This window comes from Mus caroli, chromosome 1 (genome assembly GCF_900094665.2).
Source record: "Mus caroli chromosome 1, CAROLI_EIJ_v1.1, whole genome shotgun sequence".
Classification (NCBI taxonomy): Eukaryota; Metazoa; Chordata; class Mammalia; order Rodentia; family Muridae; genus Mus; species Mus caroli.
In genome coordinates, this window is record NC_034570.1 from 10,892,050 (window position 1) to 10,901,971 (window position 9,922).

Consider the following 9,922-nt stretch of genomic DNA (forward strand, 5'->3'; position numbering starts at 1 on the left):
CACAGTCAGCTATTGGATAGATCACAGGGCCCCAATGGAGGAGCTAGAGAAAGTAACCAAGGAGCTAAAGTGATCTGCAACCCTATAGGAGGAACAACAATATGAACTAACCTGTATCCCCCAGAACTTGTGTCTCTAGCTGCCTATGTATCAGAAGATGGCCTGGTCGGCCATCAGTGGAAAGAGAGGCCCATTGGTCGTGCAAACTTTATCTGCCTCAGTACAGGGGAATGCCAGAGCCAAGAAGTGGGAGTGGGTGGGTGGGGGAGTGGGTGGGGGAGCATGTGGGGGACTTTCGGGATAGCATTGGAAATGTAAATGAAGTAAATACAAAAAAAAGTCTGATGTTCCTGTTTTCTTGCTTAATATCAGTTAGGAACAGGGTTTATTCCCTAGAAGACAATCATATTCCTCATCAAATGCTCTCTACTTCTGCAATAGCACACATCCTGACACATTTGTAATCCTCGTATTCTACCAGAAAGATTGTCACAAGTTAAGACCATCCTAGACTACATGGACAGTACATGTACATACCAAAGGTGGAACTGTTCCTACATTACAAACAGCTCTTTCTCTTTGTCTACCAAGCACAGATATGTTTGTGTTTTGAGGTCTCCTGTCACTAGACAAGGCCTTCCCAGATCCTCTGCCTAAAAGTCAACAGGTAATTTCATGAAGTAATTGTTTTTAATAGCTGAGTAGTACTCCATTGTGTAAATGTACCACATTTTCTCTATCCATTCCTCTGTTGAGGGACATCTGGGTTCTTTGTAGCTTCTGGCTATTATAAATAAAGCTATTATGAACTTAGTGGATGGAGCATGGGTCATTATTACATGTTGGAGAATTTTTTGGGTATATATGCTCAGGAGTGATATAGCTGTGTCCTCAGGTTACTACCTATGTCTGGTTTTCTGAGGAACTATCAGACTGATTTCCAGATTGTTGTACCAGCTTGCAATCCTACCAGCAATGGAGGAGTGTTCCTCTTTCTCCTCATCCTTGCCAGAGTCTACTGTCACCTGAGTTTTTAATCTTGGCCATTCTGACTGGTGTGAGGTGGAATTTCAGGGTTGTTTTGATTTGCATTTTCCTGATGACTAAGGATGTTGAATATTTCCTTAGGTGCTTCTTGGCTATTTGAGTTTCCTCAGTTGAGAATTCTGTTTAGCTCTGTATCCCATTTTTAATAGGAGTCTCACTTCTTGAATTCTTTGTATATATTGGGTATTAGCCCTCTATCAGATGTAGAGTTGGTAAAGATCTTTTCTCAATCTGTTGGTTGCCTTTTGTTTTATTGACAGTGTCCTTTGTTTTACAGACGTTTTATAATTTTATGATGTCCCATTTGTTGAGTCTTGATCCTAGAGCACAAGCTATTGGTGTTCTGTGCAGAAACTTCCCCCCTGTACCCATGTGTTTGAGGCTTTCCCCCACTTTCTCTTCTATTAGATTCAACCTGGGGATCCATCCCAGATACAGTCACCAAATCTGGACTCTATTGGGAATTCTGGAAAGGGCTTACTGACAGGAGCCTGATATGTCTGTCTTCTGAGAAGCTCTGCCAGAGTGTGACAAATACAGAGGTGTTTGCTCACAGCCAACCTTTGGACTGAGTGCAGAGTCCCTGATGGAGGAGTTGGAGATGGAACTGAAGGAGCTGAAGGGGTGTGCAGCCCCATAGAGGGAGCAACAGTGTCAACAGGCCAGAACCCCCCTCCTTCCCCAAGAGCTCCTGGGGACTGGACTACCAACCAAAGTGTACACATGGAGGGACCCACGACTCCAGTCGCATATGTGGCAGAGGATGGCTTAGTTGGACATCAGTGGGAGGAGCAGCCCTTGGGGCCTGAGAGTGTTCGATGCCCCAGTGTAGGAGAATGTCATAGCAGGAAGATGAAAGTGGGTGGGGAAGCAACCTCATAGAGGCAGGGGAAGTAGGATAGGATATGGGGTTTTCAAAGGGGAGATCTGGAAAGGGGAAAATTTGAAATGTAAAATAAGAAAATATCCAATAAAAAATGGAAAAAATTAACTCTAAATAAGTCGTAGACCTAAATGTAAGCCTAAAACACTGAAAGTCCTAAAAGCAAACATAGGTAGTACCATGCATGGTATGGATCTATGAAAGAACTTTCTCAATAGAATTTCATTTATGCAGGCATTGAAGCCAATAGTTAACTATGAAGACCACAAACAAAGAAACTCATAAAGCTTCTCTCCAGCTAAAGGCACAAATAAATGAAGCGCTCATTACTGGAAACCTATCCAACTATCGGGAGCTAATGAGGTCACAGACCTTGGAGGAGAACCTACAACCATCACTTTATTATGCTAGCATAATTTCTAACTAAATACTGATCTACAAATAAGTGTAATGCCCACTCTCATCAAAGAAAATCATCAAAGAATCAAAGACCCTTACAGAAAACAATATATCAAAATGCAGAGAACAAGCAACTCTGTGGTGCCCAGCTCCAACCGATACATCTACAACATAATACACATATATTGTATATATTTATATTTATATCAATGGATATTTAAAGGTAACGAGGCCATTGGGCTTGAAGATGGGAAAAGAAGAAGAAAACTATGTGGCTATATTGTAATTTTAGAACTAAAAAAGTTTAAAAACAAGAAATTTTGGATACTATTCTAGTTCCAACACTGTGTTTACAGTAGCAAATGAAGCATCATATGTAATGACCTGAAAGAATGGGCTTTAGATATTATTGCTAGTTATTTGTCTGCTTCATTGTTGTTCACTCAGATAAATTGTCTCAATTAAAATCTCACCCTTTAACCTCATGAAAAAGCCTACCAGCATTTGTCATCTATTCTGAGACCCTTTTGGAACCTAAAGACAAATTTTGGAATTTTCCTCTTGTCACTAGAGCAGTCTAAAAACAATGCGACCTCATTTTCAGTTCCAGCACTTCACCTTCATTTTATACTCTTTCAAAGAACTGATTTATAATCAATTCTGTGTTCTAAAGTTGGCAGCACATTTGATTATTTCTCTAATGGAATTGACCTATACCTTTTCATTCTTCGAAAGCAAATAAATATTAATCATAGAGTTTCATAAAATATTGCAAATGAATTATGAACATGTGAGTTCAAAAAAGAAATAAGTCTAATTAGATGACTATGGGATTGGTTATTAATGTACAGAGAAGGTATTTGGTTAACCTCCTGGAAGTTGGGAAGTACTTCTTGCCAAATGCAATGGATCTTTTGTTGTAGTCTCAGAAATAAAAGAAAGCTGTTAATTGCGTTGTAATTATAGTGGCCTTTCCAATGGCCTTTTTTTTTTTTTTAGCTCATGTAAAACTTGAATTTAACAATTCAAGTGGAATTTGAAAAGGAATGAAGTGTGTCTCAGCTTTAATCTGTTGTAAACAAATTCATCTATTACTGGCAATCATGCATGTGGATATTGCTGGCATTTTTATATCACAAGTCACACTTACTACTCTATTAAAATATTTTAAATATTACATATACAAGTTATCATTTAGAATTTCTAACCACTTTTGACAGATTGATTTCATTCTATATAGTAGAGAGTATGCATATAATTCATTTCTCGCATTAGTTTGTTTGGGGTGGTTGGGATAATTAGATATAATACAGATGTATCAATGTCAAGACAATGTAAAAATCACATAGACACACATCTTAGATATTGTGGTATCTATTTATTATGTAATACTCACGCCTTAATTCAACAGACTCTACATCAGAACGTCATTCATACAGGAGCATTAAATAATATATAGCTACTGCTTTCAGAGTGTTCACCGATCAGCCAGAAGCTTTGAAACAGGAGAGGAATCAAGAGCCCATGTATATGAAAGCCAGTCACTTTTATTTTTATATATTCATTTTTTCCCTTTTTTCTTATATATTTTTAAACTTTTTATTGGTTCTTTGTGAATTTTACATAATGCACTGCAATCCCCCTCCCTCCCTCTCCATATATGGCCTCCCTTGCAACCTCCTTCCCAACAGAAAAAAAAAAAATTCATTGTGGAAACTGTAGTGTGTCACAGTGTGCCCCATAGTATACCCTTTTGTCCACACCTTTGCTTGCAATTGTTGATTGCAGTGACTTGGTCTGATAGGAGACTTCTGGTTTCTGCTACTCTATCAATACTAGATCTTCACTGGGATTCCTCTGTGCTTGCATGTTGTTACCCTGTGTTATGGAGATTCTTTAATTTTGGATCTGTAGGACCAGCACTTCATGTGCTCCAGCAGTTCATAGATGGGTTAGATGTTGGGGTGGGCTAACTCAAAACCCTGGATCTGGGTCTGAGAGGAATCTGATCTGGTCAGTCCACCAGCTTTCCTGCTCTCATGCCTTCAGGGCTGGCTCACACACCACCACCAGGGCCAGCTCTACCCTGCTGCCCAGGAGAGGTGCAGGGCCCACTCTCCAGGTGCTGCAGCAGGTGAGGGACCTGGCTAGCTCTGTCATGCTCATGCTCCACTGCCCTCCCCAGGGGAGGTGCAGGCTCTGCTGAGTGCTGCAGCAAGTGCAGGGCTTTCCTGTTCTTATGACCCTATTGAGGCCAACTCTACTGCCCTCCACTGGTGGTGAGGCAAATCGGAGGGACGGGGATCTCTTCTTTGTCATACCCACTGCATAACAGACAATAGTTAGGGGCGGGTCTCCATTGGCCAGCTCACCTCCAACCCCCACATCCAGAGCCAGCTCTACTGTGTGCTCAGGTGAGGTGGAGGGTCTGCTCTCTGAGTGCTGCAGCAGGTGAGGGACAAGAATAGTTCTCCACTCTGGTGACCTCAGGACCAGCTCTCCTGCCTGCCATTTGTGGCAAGGGAGGAAAGGATGTGGGATGGGGAGGAATCTCTCCCTCACCCATGTCACTTCAGGACAGACTAGCAGAGGGGCCAGCTCTCCCATGCTCTCTCCCTTGGGGCCAGCTCACCAGATCCCTGCCAAGTGCATCAGCTCTACTGTGCTGTGCAGGCAAAGTGCGGGCCTCGCTCTCCTGAATGCTGCAGCTGGTGAAGGGCCAGGCATGTGCTCATGACCCCAGAGCCAGATGTGCCACCTGCCACAGGTGATGAGGGGAAAGGAGGAAGGAGGTTATCTCTCTTTCATCCATGTAACCACACAGAAGACAAGTGGAAGGGCCTGCTTGCCCATGATTGTACTCTTGGAGACCGGCTCACCACCAACTCCTACAATGTGTGGGTTGCTCTTTTGAGTACTACAGCTCTCTAGGGGTGGGGCCAGGTTTCCTGCTTTCATGTCCCCAGGGCCAGCTCTTCTATAATGTCAGATGATGTTTGGCTGCACAGCCCTCAGACATCAATATGTCTCCAGGTGGTAGCCCAGACCAGGGACCTCTGCCCTAGCCTTTGGTGGTCACAGAGCCCTGTTGCTTCAGGGTCATGAACCTATTAGATGTGACCCATGCTGGTAGCAAGGCCAGGACCCACCATGGTCCCAGGGGGCATCACCCTCTATGCATATTAGACTGTTCCTCATGACCCTAAGTTCCACCTCTCTTCATTGTGCACACATCTTTCTGTTCCTCTTTCTCTTCTATTTCTCTACCACTTACTTGCTACCCTTAGAGGTGTCTGGGATCTGAGTGTCTGGTGTCGTCTCAACAGTGGTCTCAGGAGTGCTATGCCTGACTTGTGCATTAGGGCCCCACTCAGGGCCATCTCAGGCATGGTCTGTCTGTCAAGGCCTGCATGGTACCTGATTGGTGGTCATCTGAGGGTCTTCTTTGTCAGGGAATGTTAGGCTGCTAATCATTCAGATGTTCATAAATGAGAATACTGAGTGTAGACATGGCTTCTCTCTTCTTTGCCATCAACTGATGCACATGTGACACAGCAATGTCTCTAGGGGAGGGATAACCTCTTTTTTTTTTTTTTTTTAATATCACCTAATAGACTATAACCCAGGTAGGCGTCACTGACCATGTGGAGACAAAACCATGGAAGATTTGTTATGTAGGGAAAGAAGTCCTCAGAAGTCTAATTGACCTATATTTCCTATTGACTAGGAACTTTTGCCTACTGTGAGTGTTCTCTAATTCGCCCGCGAATAAGGACACCACACACAATAGGGTTCTTCTGCAGCAAGCTTTATGCGTCTTGAGAGGGAGAGCATAAGCTTCACAACCGGAGACCCCAGGCAATCCGAGCCCCTCCCTTTTATAAGAAATTCTCCCTGCCTCGGACGTGGCAAGCCATGATTGGCTCAACACTGATTGCCCCATCCCTGAGGCAGAGCTGCCCGGGGCGGGGATTTCCAGCACAGGATGTTTACGAGTTGTTATTGAGGAAATGACTCAGCACAGGATGTTTACGAGATAGCGGCGCTCCACAGCCTACCATTAAATTTAATTTATAACATCTTCTCCACAAAACCAGGCACTTAGTTTTCCATAGAAGTAGCCTGTTTCATCACATTAACATGCATTTTGCTAAGGCATTTTCTGTTTATACAAAATAAAAAGAATTTTTATTCACCCAGTAATTTTTTACTTGGTATTGAAGATTGAGAGAATTATACCTTTTCTGACATTACTTTTCAATTTAAATGTGCTACTATTGTTCCCATGATCAGATAAGACACAAAGGTATGTTTCTCTTCATAAGGGCCTTGGGCCGCTTCCTATTATGATTCTTTTGTTTCATAGCTAACTTACTTACAGAATATTTATTCTATGCTTCTAGTCAATTGCTAATCTCCCTTGTAGTCCACTTTCCTTTCTTGATTTCTTTCATCTTACCATGAGAACAGGAGAATCTTGATTTTAACTATTATTTATGTCATTTTTTTTCTCATCTTCTTTTCAGCTTCATATCTGACTTTATCCACACTCTGTTTTAAATGTGCCATTGCCTGGTGGCCACAGAACTGTCCCTAGACTACCTTTTCGTGTTCTTTTACAATCAACTTGTATGTAGCTTTAAATTAAGTCCCTCTCTTGTAGACAGTCAGATGGTGCCTTTTAGTCTAACTGACAACAGCTTCTTTAGCCTATCCATTTCTCATGTGATGTGTTGATATGCTTGGACCTATACCTTCCCTTTTGCTTTTCATACTCCATACATTTCACATCTTTATTATTATTATTATTATTATTATTATTATTATTATTATTATTATCATGCTCTTTTTATTATATGGATATTATCTAGCATAAAGTTTTAATTTCTTTAATATTTTAAATTCTTTCTTGAATATTTTCTTAGTGCTTTCATTAGAGCTCACACAATTTTCATTTGATACACTCTAATTCAGATTTATATGGAAAATTTAAATAATATATCTCCACCCATTGCTTTGTGTTACTTTTACATATTTCCACAAACATTAAAAATAGAACCAAAATATGTTATAATTTCACTTTACATGATTCCTATTAGATTAAGATAATAGAAGCAAAAATAACTGTGTAGTTATTAGTTGTGTTGCTTTGAACTTCTAGTTCACTATTTTCATATCCGTTGTTTCTCTTATGGACTTGTTATTATGTGGTATCATTTCCTCATTTCACAGTGCTTTGTTTCCACCCACCTTTTTTTATGTGGCAATTGTCAGCTATATTAGATTTTTTTTTTTAAAAATTCAGTCTACCAATACAATTTACATATGTATATACCTTTTATGCAATTTTCTTTTAAGTTAAAAAAATAAACAAAAGTATGCAATCACACTGTCTTCTGTAACCACCTGCTGACTGCCTACACTGCCACTCTTTGCTTTTTTCTTGTAGACTCAAATTACCATCACAGCATTGCATCTGGCAAGGAGAATGTTGGTAGTTTTTCATAATGCAGATCTGCTAGCTGTGATTTGTCTCAGGTTTCGTTTTCCAGGAAATGTTTGACTTCACATATGATTTTAAAGAATAATTTTGCTGTCTATAGATTTTAGGTTGACAATGGTTTGCTTGTTTTGTTTATTTCTTAAGAGAGAAATAGATGTGTTGATGTGTTCTCACTTTTTTAATGATTTATTTTACTTTATTTGTCTGTCTGTCTGTCTGAGTCTCTACCACATATGTGTAGGTGCTGGTGAATAGCAAAAGGAGGTGTTAGATTTCAGTTAGGCTCCCAGATCTGGAGTCACGAGCCTCCCAGAAGGGATGCTGGGAATCAGACTGTGGTCTTCTGGGAGAGGAAGAGGTACTTGTAAGTGCCCAGCCTTCTTTCCTGCCCTCATCTGAAGATTTTAACATGTCATCCGAGAGCTTTATGGTCTCTGTTACCTCCAGGAAATCAGCTGTTAATCTTGAAGGGTCTCTCCAGTATAATTGTTTTCTTATTGCTCGAAGACTTAGTTTTAATGATAGTAATACTATAATTTGTTACCTATGGTGTCACTCTGTGTTTATCTTACTTTAACTTTGGGATTTTGAGAACTGTCAGCCATTATTTCTTATATTTTTCTACCTCTTTCATCTTCTTGAATTTTCCCTTCCCCCTTCTCCAGGTTTGGTCAAGGATCTTCTGCACTTCTTTGAAGCTCTATTCATGCTTCTTTATTCTGTTCTCTGTTTCTTAGGCTGCAGAATTTCTATTGACCTGTCTTAAGTAAGGTTCCTGATTCTTTGAACAGCACAATCTATTACTGAATTTACTATGGAGGCTTTTGTTAAAATCACTGAACTCTTTAAAATTTCTCCTGAGTGATTTTGAACAATCAATACCTTTTAATTCATACTCTAGTGAGATTATTACATGCTTCTTTAATTACCTTGATGTGGTTTCCTTCAGTAGTTTGAAAATATTTGTAAAGGGTTTCTTTGGAGCTTTTAAGATCAGCAACCATGTCTTTTACAATAAAGAACTTTGCCTGCTTTAAAATCAACAGCAGCAGCAGCAACAGCAATAGCAATAGATTTTAATCTCTTGTTTATTTGAATGTCTCACAGTCTTTAAGAGATAGTGGTTCTAGTAGTGCTGGCCCACTAGGGATATGCACAGGGGAAAGAGGATTTGGTACTACTATTTGTAGCTTCCTGGATGATGGAGCTAATCAGGAAGTGCCTTAGGCTTTTAAGAATAGTGAGTGGGTTGGCTATGATAATGTCAAGAGATTTCAGATGAGGGCCCACAGGCTCAAGGGGAGCAATTTTGGAGGTGCCATGGTCTGGTCCCTAGCTATGATGACTTCACTGGTTCTTTTTGTAACCAGGGCAAATTTGACCTCTATCTTAAAGAAAGATCTCCATGTTCATAGTCTAGGTAATAAGGGCCCTTCCTATAAACTGCTTTAGCCTGTAATTGGTCAAATTATTTCAACAAGTTCAATAAGAGCAGCTCTGGTGCAGTGGGTTCTATGTTGTACTTCCTAAGAAGATAATAGAAGTAACTTATCCTCCAGCATGAATTGAATCATACACCTGCATAACTGCCATGCAGGGCCTGTCTGCAGTATCATCTGTGATGTAATCAGGCATGGTCTTCACTTTTCAGCTTTGTGCAAGCTCTAAGCATTCTTTCATGATTCTTGAAATTCCACCTTATATATGCCCAGCTTTTACAATAAAACACACATCCACATCAAGAGCATCCCTGAAAATAAGAGATAATGGTCCTTTAAGATAATATTTTGTGGGGGTGCCTTGCCAGTGGAGTCTCTGGACACCTGCAAGGACCCACACAGGATTCCCCACGGGATCCTAAGGCCTCTAGTGAGTGGAACACAACTTCTGTCAGAAGGCAGATGTGAACACCAGATATCTGGGCACATTCCCTACAAGAAGAGAGCTTGCCTGCAGAGAATACTCTGACCACTGAAATTAAGGAGAGATCTAGCTTCCTAGGTCTGCTGATAGAGGCTAACAGAGTCACCTGAGGAACAAACTCTAACCAGAGACAACTATAACAGCTAGCTTCAGAGATTACCAGATGG

General features: G+C 40.7%; 1 pseudogene; it reads right to left on the reverse strand.

The window, feature by feature from the left end:
- Positions 1-5,783: 5,783 nt before the first annotated feature.
- On the reverse strand, positions 5,784-5,903 carry LOC115032491 (annotated as a pseudogene).
- Positions 5,904-9,922: the final 4,019 nt, after the last annotated feature.